General features: G+C 43.2%; 1 pseudogene; it reads left to right on the forward strand.

The window, feature by feature from the left end:
• Positions 1-18,449, forward strand: part of LOC127226744 (NXPE family member 3-like) — a 50,410-nt pseudogene that overhangs the window by 15,173 nt on the left and 16,788 nt on the right.

An 18,449-nucleotide genomic window follows, 5' to 3' on the forward strand; every position in this document is an offset into this window, starting at 1 on the left:
GTTCTCTAGAGGAGTGGTAGACTGATGTATGTATGTATGTAATGTATACACACGCACACAGGCACACAGTCCCCATTAGTTCACCAGCATGGTGTGTATTCTTCCTACTCTATGGGAAAGGAGGCTCACTTGGCTCACAAGGAGGTGGAGGAGAAGCGAGGTGCATGTTTTTCTGACTGGGAATCCTGTACTCTTTATTGTGGATGCCATTCCCTTTATCAGAACTGGGGCACGTGACCGTCATGAGATGCAGGCTGCCTCGCTGCTCAGATGTCAAAGCCGAAACTCAGTTGTTTGGAAAGTTCTTGTTAATCTGGTCTTGTACCTCCACATTTCCATATCCTGGGATTTATAGTTCCTTTCATTACATGTTTTTAATTTTTTTCATTTGAAAAATGAAAAGTTCTTTGGTCTCTGTTGCCCCATCTTTGGTAACATCTGCTCTTCATTCAGACTGAGCTTAAATGCCACTGTCTTGTGACTCTTAAATTCCATTTTATGTGATCCCGTTGGTACTTTGTGGTACCAAGAAGATTCTCACCTTATCCTCAGAGTGTCCAGGTGACAGAGTCAGCATAATTTGCAATTGGGAGGTGGTGGAAACATTTGAAGGTGGGGCCTAATCGGAGGTATTGGGTCATGGGGGGAAAGCCAACGAGATGCCTATTTTGCTAACTGCACTGCTTCGAGGTGAGTAGCCTTGCTGTCCCATGCTCTGTCTGCCATGCTCCTCTGCTTTCTTAAAGGCCCAGATGGAAACCTCTCGAAGTGTGAGTTATTTTCTCAGACGTTAGTCACACTGACAGGAAGCTGACACACGTCTGTGTGCTCCCACGTCACCACACATGACTAGTAAACTGTGTTGCCCCAGCCATCTGTAAGACGCGCAGGACTTCACTCCTAATTTGTAAACCCAGGACCTGAGTAGTCTGGCCTCTTGAAATAGGCAGGTACACTTCAGGTTGCTGGAGCCTCAGCCACTTATGCAGGTTTTATCAACAACCTGGTTCACTCCTGCATGATTTCCTACTTAACCATTAGGGTGTAGGGTCTGTACTAAAAGCTACAGATGTATATCAGGAAGAGAGTCTCCCAGCAGCGAATTGCCCAATAATGGCCTTGATATTGGCTTTATGTTGCTGGGGGAAAGGAATTAGCTGTGCTCCCCCCAGATCACCTCACGCCAGGTGATCTTTGCGTGTATGAGGAGCCAAAGTGAGCTAAATAACTGCCGTGGTAACTGATGACTTTCCAAGATTCAGCAATTTGTTTCCTGCCTAGCCAAAGGCTTGCTGCTCATTGGTAAATGTCATTGTGGAAGAGCTTTTTTTTTTTTTTTTTTTTTTTAGAAATTCTTCTCTCCTCCCAGTTCCTCCCCACCTGCCATCTCTCCAGTCCCATTCCTCCTGTGTTTCCCTAAAAAAAAAAAAAAAAAAAAAAAAAAAAAGGCCTCCCAGGGTTATCACTGAACATGACATTACAAGTTACAAGTTACAATACAACTAGGAACAAACCCTTGTATCAGAGGTGGATGAGGCAACCCAGTAGGAGGAAAAGGGTCCCAAGAGCAGGCAAAAAAGTCAGAGACACCCTAATATTAGGATTCCCACAAGAACACCCAGCTACATAATCATAACGCATATGCAGAGGACCTATCTTAGGCACATGCCAGCTCTGTGACTGTCACTTTTGCCCCCGTGGGCCTCTATGTGCTCTGCTTGGTTGATTCTGTGGGTTGTGTTATTGGGGTGTCCATGATCCCTCTGGCTCCTACAATTCCTCCCCCCCTCTTTTGTGGGGTTCCCTGTCTCCCACTCCTGCTTGGTTGTGGATCTCTGCATCTGCTCTCATCAGTTGTTGGATGAAGCCTCTCTGATGGCAGCTGGGCTAGGCACCCATCTGTGAGTATAGCAGAGCATCATTAGGAGCCATTTCACTCATTTGTTTTCAGGTGCATTTGGTTCTATCCTGGGTCTTTGGGCTGTCCAGACTCTGGTTCCTGGCCATCCAGACCATGTCAGACATGGGCTCTCTCTCATTATGTGGGTCTCTAGTTGGACCCACTCCCTCAGTCTCTGCCACACCTTTACCCCAGCACATCTTGCAGGCAGAACAGAGTGTAGGCTTAAGGTTTTGTGGTTGGGTTGGTGCCCCAAGTCTACTGCTGGGAGCCTTGCCTGGTTATAGAAGATGGCTGACTCAGCTTCTGCATCCCCCATTACCAGGACCCTTCACTAGGGTAACTGTCATAGTTTCCATGGAATTTCTACTGTGTTAGGTTCCCACATCACTCCCCCCCCAGTGCCCCTCAGTTCCAGTTGTCTTTCCCAATACTTTCTCCATCCACCCACTCCCTCCTAATCCCTCCTGTTCCCATTCTCATCCACCCCCTAGTCCATCCATAAAATCTATTCTATTTCTCCTTTCCATGGAGATCCATGCACCCCCTTTCTTTGAACCCTACTTGTTACTTAGCCTCTCTGGGTTTGTGGATTGTAGCAGGACTATCATTTATTTAACAGCTAATGTCCATTTATGAGTGAGTACATACCATGTTTGTCTTTCTGGGTTTGGGTCACCTCACTCAGGATGTTTTTTTTCTAGTTCCATCAATTTGCCTGCAAATTTTATGTTGTCATTGTCTTTTTAACAGCGGAGTAATTAATACTCATTGTGTAAATGTACCACATTTTCTTTATCCATTCTTCAGTTGAAGGACATCTAGTTTGTTTCCCATTTCTGGCTATTTTGAATAGAGCCACTATGAGCATAGTTGAGCAAGTGTCCTTGTGGTAGGATAGAGCTTCCCTTGGGTATATGCCCAGGGTCTTGAGGTTGATTGATTTTTTTTTTTCTGAGGAACAGTCATATTGATTTTCATAATGGCTGTACAAGTTTGCCCTCCCACCAGCAATGTTGGAATATTCCTCTTGTTCCACATCCTCACTAGCATGAGCTGCCACTTGTGTGTTTTTAAAATTTATTTATTTATTATGTATACACATGCCAGAAGAAGGTACCAGATCTCATTATAGATAGTTGTGAGCCACTATGTGGGTGCTGGGAATTGAACTCAGGACCTCTGGAAGAGCAGCCAGTGCTCTTAACCTCTGAGCCATCTCTCCAGCCCATCACTTGTGTTTTTGATCTTAGTATTCTGACAGGTATAAGATAGAATCTCAGAGTAGTTTTGATTTGCATTTTCCTGGTGGCTAAGGATATTGAACATGCCTTTAAGTATTTCTCAGCCATTTTGCTTTCTCCATTGTGCTTTATCTGTGCTGGAATATTCCAGGCTTGCTGTAGTAGGATAGCTGGGCCATGGTGGTCCATATTGCATTGGCTGTTGTTGATCTATCTTTTTGCTTGAGATTTATCTTGCTTTCTCTAAAACAACAGATATTTGTTTTTCATGGTTCTAGGGGTCAGGAGTTCAAGCTCAAGGTGCCACTCAAATTTAGGGCCTGATGAGAGAGAGCCCCTTTTCTACCTTGCAGTGGGTCACCTTCTCACTGTTCACACAGGGTAGAGAGATCCTCTTCCTTTTCTTTGAGACAGGATTCACACTGTAGCCCAAGAGCACTTGGATGTTGCATCGATCCTCCTGCCCATTACTCCAGTATTCTGGGATACAAAGCTTGGGCCACTGTGCCCAGCGTTTTCTCTGTTCTCAAAAAACCACCGATACTGTTGTGCGAGTCTGTTCTAATGACCTCATTTAATCCTAACTTCCTTCCAAAAGATTCATCTGTAAATCATCACTTTAGGTTAGGGCATTGGTGTCTAAAGTTGGGGGCCATACCTGGTCCTCTAGGAACAAATTTAGATGGCTTCAGGTCTTCCCACCTACCCCTTCATTCTTGTTATTTTAGCCTTTTATCCAGAATGTCTTTTAATGTGAGCAAAGCTGTACATTGCAGTTTATTTGGCTTTAATAAGAAGCAGGATTTCTGAATTTCCTAAACAAGAACTACAGTCAGCATGCAGACCAGGGAAATTACCATTGGCCCGAAACAAGTTATTCAGAACATGATGTGTAACTGAGATCCAAGGTGTATGGCTACCACAAGGTACCTGTGACCTCTGAGTAATTTGGGTTTCTCTTAAATATATTGACTCATGTTTCTCCAGTAATGAAGTGGATGTAAGAAGGCAGCTTCTGGATGTAGTTGTCAGAGCTGGATACAGGTGTGGTGGGGCAGTTTCTGTTTCGACACCATGCCCTGCACTGTATGAGTTGTGCGACCACTGATGAGGCACTTAATGCCCTGAGTCAGTTTCCTGATTTATAGGTACAAATGCTAAAATGTCCTTAGTGTATCTGCCTAGCATACTGAATATACCACAATAGGCGGTGCATCCTGCATAGGATAGCACAGTGGATCCAAGCTGGTGATGCTGAGATTTGTGTACCTGAGTCTTAGCATCAGAGATGCTTTATAGCCAGCATTTCTTAGCTATCCTACTACAGGCTTTCCAGAGTTGACTAGTGGAAGCAGACCATCTTTCCCTTTTATGTTTGCTCCTGGTATTTTTTTTTAAATCGACACATCATATCTCCATGTTTACAAACTCAGTGTGGTCAGTAATGAGACCTTTTTCTTTTCTATTTTTGCTTTTTGAAACAAGATCTCATTTTGTAGCCCAGGCTGGCCTAAGACTCCCTGTCTTAGCTTAGGGCAACCTCAAACTTTTGGTATATGTGGGAAATGCTTTTTTTAAAAAAAAATACACCAAGCCATCTCCCCAGCCCTTGGCTTAAGGACATTTCACCCTTTCTTACCCCCTTCCTGTGCTGCAGTCTGGAGCTTCTAGAGGGATCAAGCAAAGGTAATCATGAGGCCATTGTACTTCTTTACAGTCTCATGTTCAGTGTCTGGAAAAGCCGTGATTTAATACACGTGGGCCTTATTGTTTAAAGTTGCTTGAGATGGGGGGCCCAGTCTGTTAACTGTAATAGCATGTTGGGGGTGGGGGAGAAATAACGCTGGAGAAGGAGAGGGAAGGGGATAAAACACAGATGGAACCCTGGACTCTGGGTAGGATGGGGTGCATGTCCCTTGTGAGGGTCTTTGTTATTTTATTACTGGTGATGTAGTGGGAGCCACATGCCTTCCCCTCGTGGAAGAGGGCGCGATGCTGTGATGGTAGCAGAGGTCTCTGCTACCAAAGAGTGAGTTGTTAGGGAATTCTTGCTGGTGGGGCAGGTAGGGGTGGAAAGGTGGGAGGAGGTTGGAATCCAAAAGGTTCATGTATAGGAGACTAAAAGAAGGGACTGTAGGATGGAATCCACCCTGCAAGACTACGGAGAGGAACAGATTTTAGCATCTTAATGTGGGTGTGTTTGCACCCATGTAGTTTTATTATATCAAACACCATGAGTGTACTAATAGAGAAAAAAGATAATCTATAGCTCTGATGGGTGAGGAGGAGAGGGGAAGGAGAGGGAAGGCGAGAGAGAGAGACAGACAGGCAAACAGACTGTTAGGGTTATTATAGTCAGGAAAAAGTGTTAGGAAAGTCCCTTTTGGTCCCGATGCATTTTTGGAAACTTCTGGATTGAGTGCTAGTTAGAAGCTCTAATTATCTGAATGAATAGCCCCAGTGATAATGAAGAAGGGAGGTAGCAGGGACCAGTGGTGAAAGACAGTTCCCATCTTGGAAGCAGTAAGTGAGCTTTAGTGGAGTGGTAGACCACTTTCTATTGAAAGAAAAGGTTACTGGGTCCAGGACGAGAGAATTGTGTGAATTTCAAATGCTTCCTTCCGTTTATTGTGACCAGGGGTGACAAGGCAAAGGCTCTGAGGCTTGGCAGCCTCCTGTCCCTTAATCCCATTTCCATTCTGTATTTCTGACCCTATGTTCTCCATGCAGTTAATATATCGGACAACAATGTTAATTAGAAAAATAATGTGAGGTTTTATATAGAGGAAAGAGTGCAGGAAGACTTATTCTTCTGATAAACTCTTTTGAGCGTGGCTTTATTTAAAGATGGTTTGTGTATTTTGCAGTATGCATCATAAGACTTTTAATTTCTTTCTCTCTTCCTTTTCTCTTTTTTTCTTCTCTTTCTTTCTTTTCTTCTCTTGAGACATTCTGTGTCTCTCTAGCTGTCTTGGCACTTGCTTTGTAGACCAACTGGCCTTGAACTCACATTGAACCACCTGCCTCTGCCTCCTGAGTGCTGGGATTAAAGGTGTGCACCACCACCTCCTGTCAAATTTTAAAATTTCTTATTAATGTCCAAAGAATTAGCTTTTTATTGTGGCATTTTTCAAGCAATACTTGATTAGGTTGTTTCTTTCTCCCCTATCTCTGCTCTGTCCCTTTGTCCTTCACTCCCCACTTGCCTAGTATAGATCCACTCTCACAATCACCTATTTACATGCATATAAATACCAAAGTTAGGACCCGCATATGAGAGAGAATATGTGAGTTTTGTCTTTCTGAGTCTGGATTGCCTCACTTAATATATTCCAGTTGCATCCATTTTCAACAGATTTCCTTCTTTTTAGGATTGATTATCTTATTTTGAAAATTATGTGTACACGCATGTGTCTGTGAGTTCAGGTGCCATGGAGACTGGAGCTATTGGAATCCCCTGGAGCTGGAGTTACAGGCTGTTGTGAATTGCCTATTGTGGGTTCTGGGAATCGAACTTGTATTCTCTGGAAGAGCAGTAAGCACTACTAACTGTTGAGTCTTCTTTCTACTGTAATTCATTTTTTCTTCATAGCTAAGTAAACTTCTGCTGTATGTATTACCTCTTCATTGTCCATTTGTCAGTTGATGGATATGATGGACATTTGCAGTTCTTTATATATACTAGGTATGAGCCTTCTGTCTGAGGTATAGATGCCAGAGATTTTCTCCCATCCCATATGGGAGCTCTCCATTCTGCTAATAGTTTCCTCTGCTATGCAGAAACTTTTTAATTCCACGTTATCTAATTTGTTGATTCTTTGGACTGGTTCCTTTGCCTTCTTGCCTATATCAATAACTTCAAGTGTATTACCTATGTTTTTCAGTGTTTCTAGTTCACTTTGAGTTGATTTCTGCGCAGGGTGGAGACATGGATCGAAGTTCATTCTTCTGAAGCTGTATGTCCAGCTTTGCTAGCACCATTTGTTGAACAGGCTGTCTTTTTCCCAAGTGTATATTCTTCATGCTTTTGTCAAAAATTAAGTGATCATAGTTGTGTAGGTTTGTTCTGGGTCGTCTAACCTATTCCATTGGTTCACATGTATGTTTTTTGTCTCTGTATATGCAGTATCTTTTGAGGATAGGTATTGTGGTCCTCCAGGAGCATCCTTTCTTTGCTTTGACTATGTGTGGTGTAATACTAGTATATTGGGACTTTGGTAAAGAAACCCGATTCAAAGCCGCTATAATACTAAAGAACATTACTTACTTGGAAGTCTGTAGATAGGCTGAGCATAGGTCTTTCCATTGTTCAGTGCTGCTCTCTTTCAAGTGTTGGCTTGTATCTGTGGCATCCTCCCTCATGGGTAGATGGGTAGAATCATGTTTAAGTAGTTGGGTAGTTGTTTCCTTGTTGTACATGTCTAGAAGACAAGAATGTTGGTTTTTTTTTTTTTTTTTTTTTTTTTTTTAGAAATGGCCTTAATAGAATCATTGTTTTTTGGAAGAGATTACTTGCATTTTTTTTTTTTCATTTGTAAGGAAAATCCAGCAGTTTCAGCAGTTACCAGGAGAGGACTATGATGTTGTTAGGGGACATTTTTAGTTGTTACTCTAGGGTTTGGTGCATGTGTCAATCTGGGCTCCAGTAGCCTTCTCCTGTGCTCTTGCCCATTGCTGAATGTAGGACTATCGCCTCATCTGTCAGGTCCACCTTAGAGCTAACAGGTCAGCAAATGGCTTTGCCTTTATCCATCAAGCAAGAAGTTGAATGGCTGTGGGCAGGTACCCAGTGCTTGTACTAATCTGTAGTTTATGATAGATTGAAGACTTTGGCTCTGAATGTAAAGAGATGACAGACTGGAGTTACCTTTGTTACTGGTTTGGAAGAGAGCTGCCGCCTGTGAAAAGAAAGCATATTGATTTTATTCGTTCCTTTATTTTTGCGACAAGGTCTTGTTATGTTGCCCATGGTGACCTTGAACTTGTCATGCTCCTATGCTAGCCACCCAAGTGCTGGGATTATAGGCACACAAAACTGTACAGGTGGTTCATAGATTGACACCAGTACGCCCCCCCCCCCATTTGCAAGAAAGCTGGGTGACTTAGCATTAAGTGACTGGTAATTCCTACACTTGGTTGCATTGGCCTGTCAGTGGATCTTGGGTAGTTGTTCTGGCTACACATGGAATAAAAAACACACCAAGAGAGGAAACATGTTAAGGGATAGGAAGAGTAGGGTATACATTGTGAGCACAAAACACATTATTTGGCCTTCTTAGTGTCTTAGTAACTAAATAGGAAAAGTGAGGCATACATTTCCTGAAATGTATTCTATAGCAAGGGGGAATTTTTCAGTGTCAGTTTTGGTTTTCTGCACAATACACACACACACACACACACACACACACACACACACACACACACACCACACTTTAAAATAATTTTAAAACTTAAACACATTTTTATCACATTCTTCCCCTCCACCAAGTCTTTCCAGATCTTTCTCTCCTCCCTCCCTAACTTTTAAGTTCTTTTTCAAAAACAAACAAAACCCCAAAACAATAAAACCCTCCAAAACCAAGAAAAGAAAAACACACCCCCAAAGGAAACAAAACACAAAACAACAAACAGCTGAAACCCTACAAATAAAAGCACACACACACACATACACACACACACACACAAAAAAAAAAAAAAACAAACAAAAAGCCCTGCAGTCTGTTATATGTTGGTCACCTTTTTCTGAACATGAGGCCTGTCCTGCAGTGGTTGATACACCTTATCCAGTGTCATTCCATTGGGGAAAACTGATTTTCCATCTTCTGAAAGGTGTAAGTGACAGTTCATTGTTAACTTTTATCCTAGTGGCTAGGCTTCCATTCATTAATTTGTTTCATTCATCCATCCATTCATTCATTCATTCATTCATTCATTTTTTTTTTCAAGACAGGATTTCTCTGTGTAGCTTTGGCTGTCTTGGAATTTGCTCTGTAGACCAGACTGGCCTCGAACACACAGAGATCCACCTCCTTCTGTCTCTTGAGTGCTGGGATTAAAAACATGTGCCACTACTCCTGCGCTCATTTCATTCATTCTTAAAAATATAATAAAATATGTATAACAAAGTAAAGTATAATAAGATAAAACTATCACATCACAGTTGGACAAGACAAGCCAACCTAAGGAAAAGATCCAAGAGAAGAAAGACACAAGATTCAGAGGCCCACTTGTTCAAACTCTCAGGAATCCTACAAAAACTCCAAGCTGGAAGCTATAATATATCCATGGAGGACCTGGTGCAGACTGGTGCATACTGCTGTGGTATCTGTGGGTTCAGATGAGCTTTGCTCATGTTGATTTAGAGGCCTTGTTCTCCTGGTGTCCTCCATCCCCTTTGACTCTTACACTCTTTCTGCTTCCTCTTCCGTGGTTCCCTGAGCTCCGAGGGGAGGAATTTAATGGAGACATCTCAGTTAGAGTGTGTGTTCCAAGGTCTCTTCTCTGCATATTGTTTGCCTGTGGGTCTCTGTATGTGTTGCTACCTGCTGCTGCAGAAGGAAGCTTCTCTGATGATGGCTGAATAAGGCACTGATCTGTGAGTAGAGCTGAATATCATTAGGAATCATTGTATCACTGCTTTTGTTTTGTTTTGTTTCTTTTAAGACCAGTAGTATTTGTTTTTTAACGCAGGCCTCTTGGCTATCTGGTCTCTGGTTCTTGGCCACCCAAGCAGTGTTAGGTATTGGTCCCTTCTCATGGAGTGGACCTTAAGTCAAGTCAGACGTTGGTTGGTTACTCCCAAAAGCTTTATGCCACCATTGCCCTAGCATATTTTGCAGGCAGGACAGATTGTTTATCAAAGGTTTTGTGTCTGGGTTGGTGTTTATGTTTTTCTTTTGGTAGCCTGCAGAGTACCTTCTTATACCTAAGACACTAGAACTATATGTAAGCACCAACTTGATCTCTCCATGTTCATTTTGTGTGGGTGTTGCTTCAGTTTGTAGAGAGCAATCTATTGCCTTAGCAACAGCTTGGATTGTTTGGGGATTTCCATGGGGTCCCTTTGCTCAGTAACTCAATTGGATGTAACACAGTCCCATTATTGGAAGCTTTGTTTGGTGATAAGAGATGGCCAGATGGGACTCTGTCTCCTCCATTATTTGGAGAATTCATTAGGCTTGCTTTCATATATTTTAGGAAGTTTCCACTGCACTAGGTTTCCATACCATCCCACAAATGCTCCTCATCTCTAGCTGTCTTTCTCCAAATTCCTTCCCTCAACCCCACTTCCCCCACTTTAACTCCATCTCCCCTCCCCACCTGATCCTCCTGGTCCCATCCATGCACCCCCAATCCATCTATAAAATCTATTCGATCTCTTTCTCCCAGGAAGATCCATGTGTCCCCCCGAGACCCTTTCTCTATTCCTAGCCTCTGTGGGTTTACCAATGGATTGTAGTTTGGTTATCATTCATTTAATGGCTAATATCCACATATAAGCAAATGCATATCATATTTATATTTCTGGGTTACCTCACTCAGGATGATTTTTTTCCTAGTTCCATCCATTTGCCTGCACATTTCATGATGCCATTTTTAATGTCTGAGTAATATTCCATGCTAAGATTCATATTCTGTACAGCTGATCCATCATGGGCTGTAGTGTCTGCTAAGCCAGCCTTGGGTTGCTTCACTTTATGTTGTGTACCAGTTTGCATTAACAACCTAATTCATGTTGGTCTCTGGTCCTATTCCCCCATCACCAATGCTGCAAGAATAATGTCTACATGGGAATATTGAATCCATTCCACATTTTCCAAACATTTGTCTAATATTCCTGCAAATACTTGGATTAGATCTAAAATGCCAAGTTCACTTTCTGAGGAGTCCACACAGAAGACAAAATACAGCGTAGCATAATGTCTATACACCAGTTTGTTGTCAGAACCCTCAATTGACAATCCTTCTGGGAAATTACAAACATCTCATCTCATTTAGATACCCAGATGGGATGTCTCCTCGATGATTTGCTGTTGCATAACTTCACTGTAGGGCTGGCAGAACTTGGAAAGCTACAGCTTTCTCTGGTTGTTGAAGATGAGGATGTCCTTGGTCATGCCTACACTGGACAGACCATGTGATTGCTGGGGTGGGGAGTGGAGGTGGGTGTGCAAGCCTTACCTCCTGGAGCTTATCCCCACTGCTTCCCCACCTGCCCGTTGATTTTATTTTGAAGCAACAGTGAGCCCTAAGTACCCTGGGATCTTGTTGTTCTTGGAGGGCAGAGGACCAAATATTGGCCCTTTAAATTCCTTGTTCTGTAGCATAGGGCTCCAAGTATGGTTGTTGAACACTCCAAGGTCAGTTATATCCATCTGGTACTTTAAACTACTGTGTAATATTTAGAAAAGCTTGAACAAAAACCAAACACTTTAAAATGAGCCAGATGAGACATATTTATATTCTTTAAGCAAGTTTCTGTGACAGATAACTAAGGGCAGGTCAATCTCTGCACCGATTTAAGAGAGTTCTGTATTGACTATTGATCTTAGCAATGATTTTATCATACATATTGTCTCCAAGTCACATCTTTTACCTTATGTAACTTACTCAGACCTTCATAACTTACACAAGATTACCAGCTTTCTTTCCTATTTTGGAAGCCTCAGCCATCTTAGTCTTTATATACCAAATACTTTTTTTTTTGTTTTGTTTTTTTGAGACAGGGTTTTTCTGTATAGCTTTTGAGCCTGTCCTAGAACTAACTTCATAGACCAAGCTGGCCTTGAAATCACAGAGATCTGCCTGCCTCTGCCTCCCGAGTGCTGGGACTAAAGGCATGTGCCACCAATGCCCGGCCACAAATACTTCTTTATTAAAAATATTTTTATTCTTACCTTCATCTTATTTGCCTTTTCCTTATTGTTCCATTTATTTTATTTCTTAATACCCTGATATATAGTAACATTAACAAATAATGTTCTTCCATGATTGCACAATCAATGTTAATGACATTGATGTATTCTGCCATAAAGATGGGTGGAACTCATAAAAATCAACTCATTGAATTTTCTTTAAATAATATTGAGGATGTCTAAGGAAAAAACAGGAAATGGTCTCATGGGAACAAGTTTCAGGTTTAGGTGCCCCTGGATGGACATGTCACATCTCACATTTTCACCATAGGAAGCCATCCTGTGAAATGCCATGAAGCATGCCAATGGGCTTGGGAAGGGACATTGTCCTTCTTCTGTTACTGGGCTAGGGTTTTGTTCCCAAGTCAGTGGGAGTAGCTTATCCTTCTCCAGTGTGACTCGGAACATTATTCATGATCAGCATTTGAACCTGGTGGCGCTTTCAGTGTTAGGGGACGAAGAACTCACTGAACTCTCAGTGTGATCTTTATCTCCCTGGATATTATGTTATGCTTGACACCCAGTTCTTCTCTTTTCCATGAGTGATTTCATAAACCACCTGTTAGTCAGGTTGTCTTTTTGTTTTTCCAGACAGGGTTTCTCTGTATTGCTTTGGAGGCTGTCCTAGAACTTGCTCTGTAGACCAGGCTGGCCTCCAACTCAGAGATCTGCCTGCCTCTGCCTTCCAAGTGCTGGGATTAAAGGCATGATCCACCAACGCCCAGCCAGGTTGTCTTCTTTAAATGATTAAAAAAAAAAGTCTATGTTTTTATTTTGTGCATATGTGTGAGTACCCCGGCCAGTGTGTGTAACTTGGAGAAATTGGTTCTCTTCCTCCACCATGGAGGCTCTGAGGATCGAACTCAGTTAGCTCATCAGGTTTGGTGGCAAGCACCTTTACCCACACACAGAGCCATCTCAGTGGCCCAGATGATGTCTTTTGATAGTTTAGTTGGCCTCAGGCTAATGTGGTAGATTATCACAATTTGTGGCTCTCACAACCTTTTTCTACATTCACACCAGTGTGATTGTTTTCTAGGAGTTATGGTCCTTAACCCAAGCCTTGCCTGGGTGTGGAAGCAGAGCCCACATCACTTTTGTGATCTCGTTTTACAGTAGCTCCAGACGGCTGTGGCCAGAGCCTGAAGTGCTGCCATGCTTCACCCATTCCAGGTCCCTGGAACCTCTCACAGCCTGAAGAGCCACCACATGTGTGTCTACAGGTCCCAGTGAGGCTTCTGTGGTGCTAAGCAGTGAATTAAGGGCCTTCAGCACAGTGCTACTGGGATGCATTCACTGTTGTTTTAAATTCCAGGTCTGATAAGTTCAGAATTCCTGCTGTACCTGATGTTGCTTCTTCTGAGTGCTATCTTCATGGTCTGTTTTTTTTTTTAATTTTTAAAAATTTAATTTGTCTGCAGTTTGTTGTTGAATTCAAACATGATGAGCTTGGAGAAAGAAACGGTGCTGTCTGGATTTGGAGTAAAATGGTAGCATGTATGGGGGAGGGGAAGCGCTCTGCTGTTCTGTGTTTAGCTTGAGGCCTTGGTGATCATGTACCCCTTTGCGTGGATTTCTTTAGTGCGTGTTTGGTTCCTATCCTTGGTACAGGCTGGAGTTGGAGGTTGTCTCTTTTCCCAAGTGGGTTTAGGTTTTGGAAAAGTAGTTTCTCACCTTGTGTCTTAGTTAGGGTTTCTATTGCTGTGAAGAGACACCATGTCCACTGCAGCTCTTATAAAGGAAAGCATTTAGTTGAGGCCTGCTTACAGACAGGTTCAGAGGCTTAGTCCATTATCAACCTGGCAGAAAGCATGGTAGCACCCAGGCAGACATGGTGCTGGAGAAGGAGCTGAGAGTTCTACATCCAGATCCACAGGCAGCAGGAAGAGAGAGACAATGGGCCTGGCTTGAGCATCTGAGACCTCAGTGCCCTCCCCCAGTGACACACTTCCTCCAACAAACCCACTTCCCCTCCAGCAAGGCCACACCTCCTAATAGTGCCACTCCCTGAGAGCCTATGGAGGCCATTTTCATCTAAGCCGCCACACTTGGTCAATACTAATCAGTATTATTGTTTAAAAGATGGCTTCTTTCTCCATTACCCGGCTAGCTGCTCTGATAATTCATTGTAAGAACCCACATACAGCTCCTAGAAGTAAGACTTGTGAAGCTATGGAGACCTCTCTATTAATTTTTCATTAATCATACTTGTTAGGATAAAGCTTGAAGGGGCCCTTGTTGTGGGGGGACCATGGCGGATTCCATGGCAGGCAAGGGTAACCAAGGTGGGGGATAAACACAGCAGGCAGACGGAGTGTGAGAAGTTTTATTAGAAAGGGGCGGGGGGGTAGGAAAGAGAAAAGAGGTAAGAGACACAGAGATGAGAGGGCGGAAGAGAAGAGGGAGATAGGAACAGCGGGAAGAGAGCTGGAAAGAGTGTGAGTGGGCAGCATCTTTCTTTTAAAGGGTCCTTTGCACCTGCGTGTGCACACGTACTCATGGAACCCTGGGCTGACCAGGGTACTCTGCCAGGTGACAGGGGCAGGCCAGCGTAATGCCTGAATCCTAACTGTGAAACTTAGAGATTTGTGTGCCTAATATTCAGAGAAGTGTGGTTTCTGTCATCTTTCTCTTTAGTACTTGGACCATGAGACCCTCTCAGGGACGTTCATCGACAGTAGCGGGCAGTTTGTTTCCTCGCAGGCAACAGGCCTTATCCGGAATCCGTATTGTGGTTATGAACACCAGACCCTGTCCAGTCAGGAACGCTTAGAAGAGGATGCACTGCTTGCCGCCTCCAAGTGGCAGGTGCATGATGTGGACCCGGTCCCCTTTGTGAAGAGCACCGACCCTGCGTCCAGCTACTTTGTCATCTTGAATTCTGCAGCCTTCTTCAGGGTGGGGAGCCAGCTGGAGGTGTTGGTTCACGTGCACGATTTTCAAGGGAAGCCCAAGAAGTACGGTGGAGACTACCTGCAGGCCAGAATTCACTCGCCCAAACTGCAGGCGGGGGCCGTGGGCAGAGTGGTAGACTACCAGAATGGGTTTTACAAAGTGTTTTTTACCCTGCTCTGGCCTGGCAGAGTCAGGGTGTCCATATCTCTGGTTCACCCCAGTGAAGGCATCAGAGTTCTTCAGTACCTGCAGGAAGCCAAACCAGACAGGGTCTATTTCAAGAGTCTCTTCCGCTCCGGAAGGATATCAGAAACAATGAAGTGCAACGTGTGTCTCCCGGAAGTCTTCCCCTGTGCAACTTCACAGACCTCTACACTGGGGAGCCCTGGTTCTGCTTCAAACCAAAGAAGCTGCCCTGCAGCAGCAGAATCAACCACTACAAGGGCGGGTACATGAAGGGTCTGCTGTCTGCTGCCGACAGCGCTTTCTTTCAGAGGTACGTGGTCCCGATTCTGTGGGGTGTGTGTGTGTGTGTGTGTGTGTGTGTGTGTGTGTGTGTGTGTAGGGAGAGGGTAAAGGTGTGTGTGTGTGTGTGTGTGTGTGTGTAGGGAGAGGGTAAAGGTGTGTGTGTGTGTGTGTGTGTGTGTGTAGGGAGAGGGTAAAGGTAGGTGGGTGTGTGTGTGTGTGTGTGTGTGTGTGTGTGTGTGTGTGTGTTTTCTGCCCCATTGTCTTCGTCACATTTGTAAGTATGCATTATCTATCTGTCCGAACCTGGCCCGGTTCAGAAGAGGTGTTGCATAAGAAAACGGAAATTTGCACTTTTGTTCAGTGTTTTAAAGCGAAGTTTAGTGCTGTTTAACTTCACGTTAAAGACCTTTACCTGTCAATGTTTGTTCTTACTCTGCTGTGTTTTATGTTAGAGGTACACGCCATGTTTATTGCTACATAGGCAAGACCACTTGTTCACAGAACAGGGTTTTTAAAAATCCAAGAATATCGGCTGTGGCTCAGCACATGCTTGTGGCAGAGGCTTGACACCTGAGTTCTGTCCTCTGAGTCCACATAGAAAGCAGCACACATCTGTAATTCCAGCGCTGTTGTGGCAAGGTGGGAGGCAGAAATATGAGAATTGTCCAGAAGCTTGTGAACCACAGACCTGGAGTATGCAGCATGGCAGAAACAAGACCTTAGCAAGGTGGGAGACAAGAACCAGCTCTGAAAGAGTAGTTCTCTGACCCTGACCCCCACACTATGGCTCTGTCTACTCAACTCCCTGCTCCGACCCCAGAGTAGAGGTATTGAGGGCTAGTCACTGGTGCTTGAGGATCGCGTGAAGCTAAAAATATGAAGAAACAAAAGACCAGCTTTTAAATATTATAAATGTTTATCTGTAGTAAAAGACTATGGCTACGGCAGTATTATTGAGTTACCTTAGTAAGCATAGAATCAAGGCGTTCCAGAGCAAACCCTGCATTTTAACAGCTGTGGAAAGTATTATGGTATTGTACTGAAATACCTATTTTGAACACAAAGCAGAATGGTTTTTCAGCAGTCAGTATGTGTAGTAATGGGCAGGATGAAAGATACAGAATCAGTCTGAATGAAAATTTGTGTTTTCTTCAACAGTGCTTGTAATTCTGAAGTGAAATAACAGTCCTGGGGAAAAATTATGTAGGATAACTATTGATGACAGTAGCTAACTGAGTACTTAAAAAAATAACTGAGTGGAGTTTAGTATTTCCAGCATAAGCAAGTGGTAAATATTTGCTATGATAATGCCATTTCCCCTTTCCTAATCATTATATATAAGCATGCATTAAAGTCTGTAGTGCCGTCTTGCTTTGCCAGCGGCCACATCTTATGGGCGTGGTTTCAGGTGTGCAGCGTGACCCCTATTAAGGAAGAGGAGGGGCTGGCTCTCTCTCTTGGGTTGCCCTGAGGGCATTAGAAGGGCAGAGAGACTACATCTTCTGGAGCAGGAAGACTGTGGCAGTTACTTACCATTATTTGTGTAAGTGCTTCCTAAGAACACCAAATTATCATTTCTCTTGGGTCTGGTGGACTCATTTAAATCCCACCTTCAAAAGTAATTTTGTAAGTGTTTATAATTACTAAGTGACAAGAAACAAACAAACAAACAAAACAAAAACCAAAGAGTAAATGAAATTATAAAAATACCTGGCCAAAAAGCACAATCATTTTAAAAAAATGTATAAATCTATATATTAAGATATTTAAAAGATTGTTTTTTGTGTATATGTGTGTTTTGCATATATATATATGTACACACACACATACATACATACATACATACATACATATATACACCATGTGCATGCTTGGTGTCCAAGCTTGGTGTCCATGGAGGTCAGAAGATGGCATCGGATCCCCTGGAACCAGGGTCACAGATGCTTGTGAACCACAGCATGGATGCTGGGAATCAAACCCAGGTCCTCTATAAGAGTAACATGTGCTCTTAAACACGGAGCCATCTCTTCAGCCCTAATAAATAATTTCTTTTTTATGCAGTCAAATGCTTTATACCACTGAGCTATACCCCCAATAGTTTCTTTTTTAAACTGAAATTTTTTTCATACAACATATTTTGACAACAGTCTCTCTCCTCTCTACCTCCTTCTGGCTCCTCCCCCAAGAAATGCTTACTTGTAAGACTCCAATAGAGAACTATTTTGGTTGAGTAAAGTTAGACATCCTGAAGTTTTAATATTTTACAGCCACTCATATTGGTCAAAGAAATGTTTTCATAGAGCGGATAGTTAGAGAAGCTTCTTAAATAAAACTGCTTTTCCACTTTCTACAAGTCTGTTTATGGTCCTGTCATGTATTTATTTACACAGCCAGCAGAGGGAGCCTGACTCCATGCATTTAAGACCAGTATTCTATATGGCTGAATAAAAAACAAAACAATCTTTCTGTCCCACATGCTTTCGGGGAGGAATAGAGAGAGAGAGAGAGAGAGAGAGAGAGAGAGAGAGAGAGAGAGAGAGAGAGAGAGAGAGAGAGAGAGAGAGAGAGAGAGAGAATGAGAATAAGAGAATTATAGGTTTGAAGAGAAAACTGACTCTAGAGAAATGTCCAGAGACCTACAAGGATGACCCAACTAACAATTTGAGCATCAGTGGAAAGGCTACCTTAAATGCCCTTACCTGATAATGAGATTGATGACTAACTTTTCTACCATCATAGAGCCCTCATCTAGTAGCTAGCTGATGGAAGCAGAAGCAGACACCCACTCGTAAACACTGAGCCGAACTGGAATCCAGATGCAGAGAGGGAGGAGTGATAAGAAAATGGGGACAAGACTAGGCTACAGAAACCCACAGAGACAGTAGACCTGAACAAGGGGGAGCTCGTAGACCCCCAGACTGATAGCTGGGAAACCAGCATCGGACCGACTCAGACCCCTTGGACGTGGGTCTCAGTTAGAAGGCCTGGGAAGTCTAAGGGATCTCTGATAGTGGAACCAGGGTGTAT

The sequence above is a fragment of the Phodopus roborovskii genome, unplaced genomic scaffold (genome assembly GCF_943737965.1).
Source record: "Phodopus roborovskii unplaced genomic scaffold, PHOROB, whole genome shotgun sequence".
In the NCBI taxonomy this organism is placed as follows: domain Eukaryota; kingdom Metazoa; phylum Chordata; class Mammalia; order Rodentia; family Cricetidae; genus Phodopus; species Phodopus roborovskii.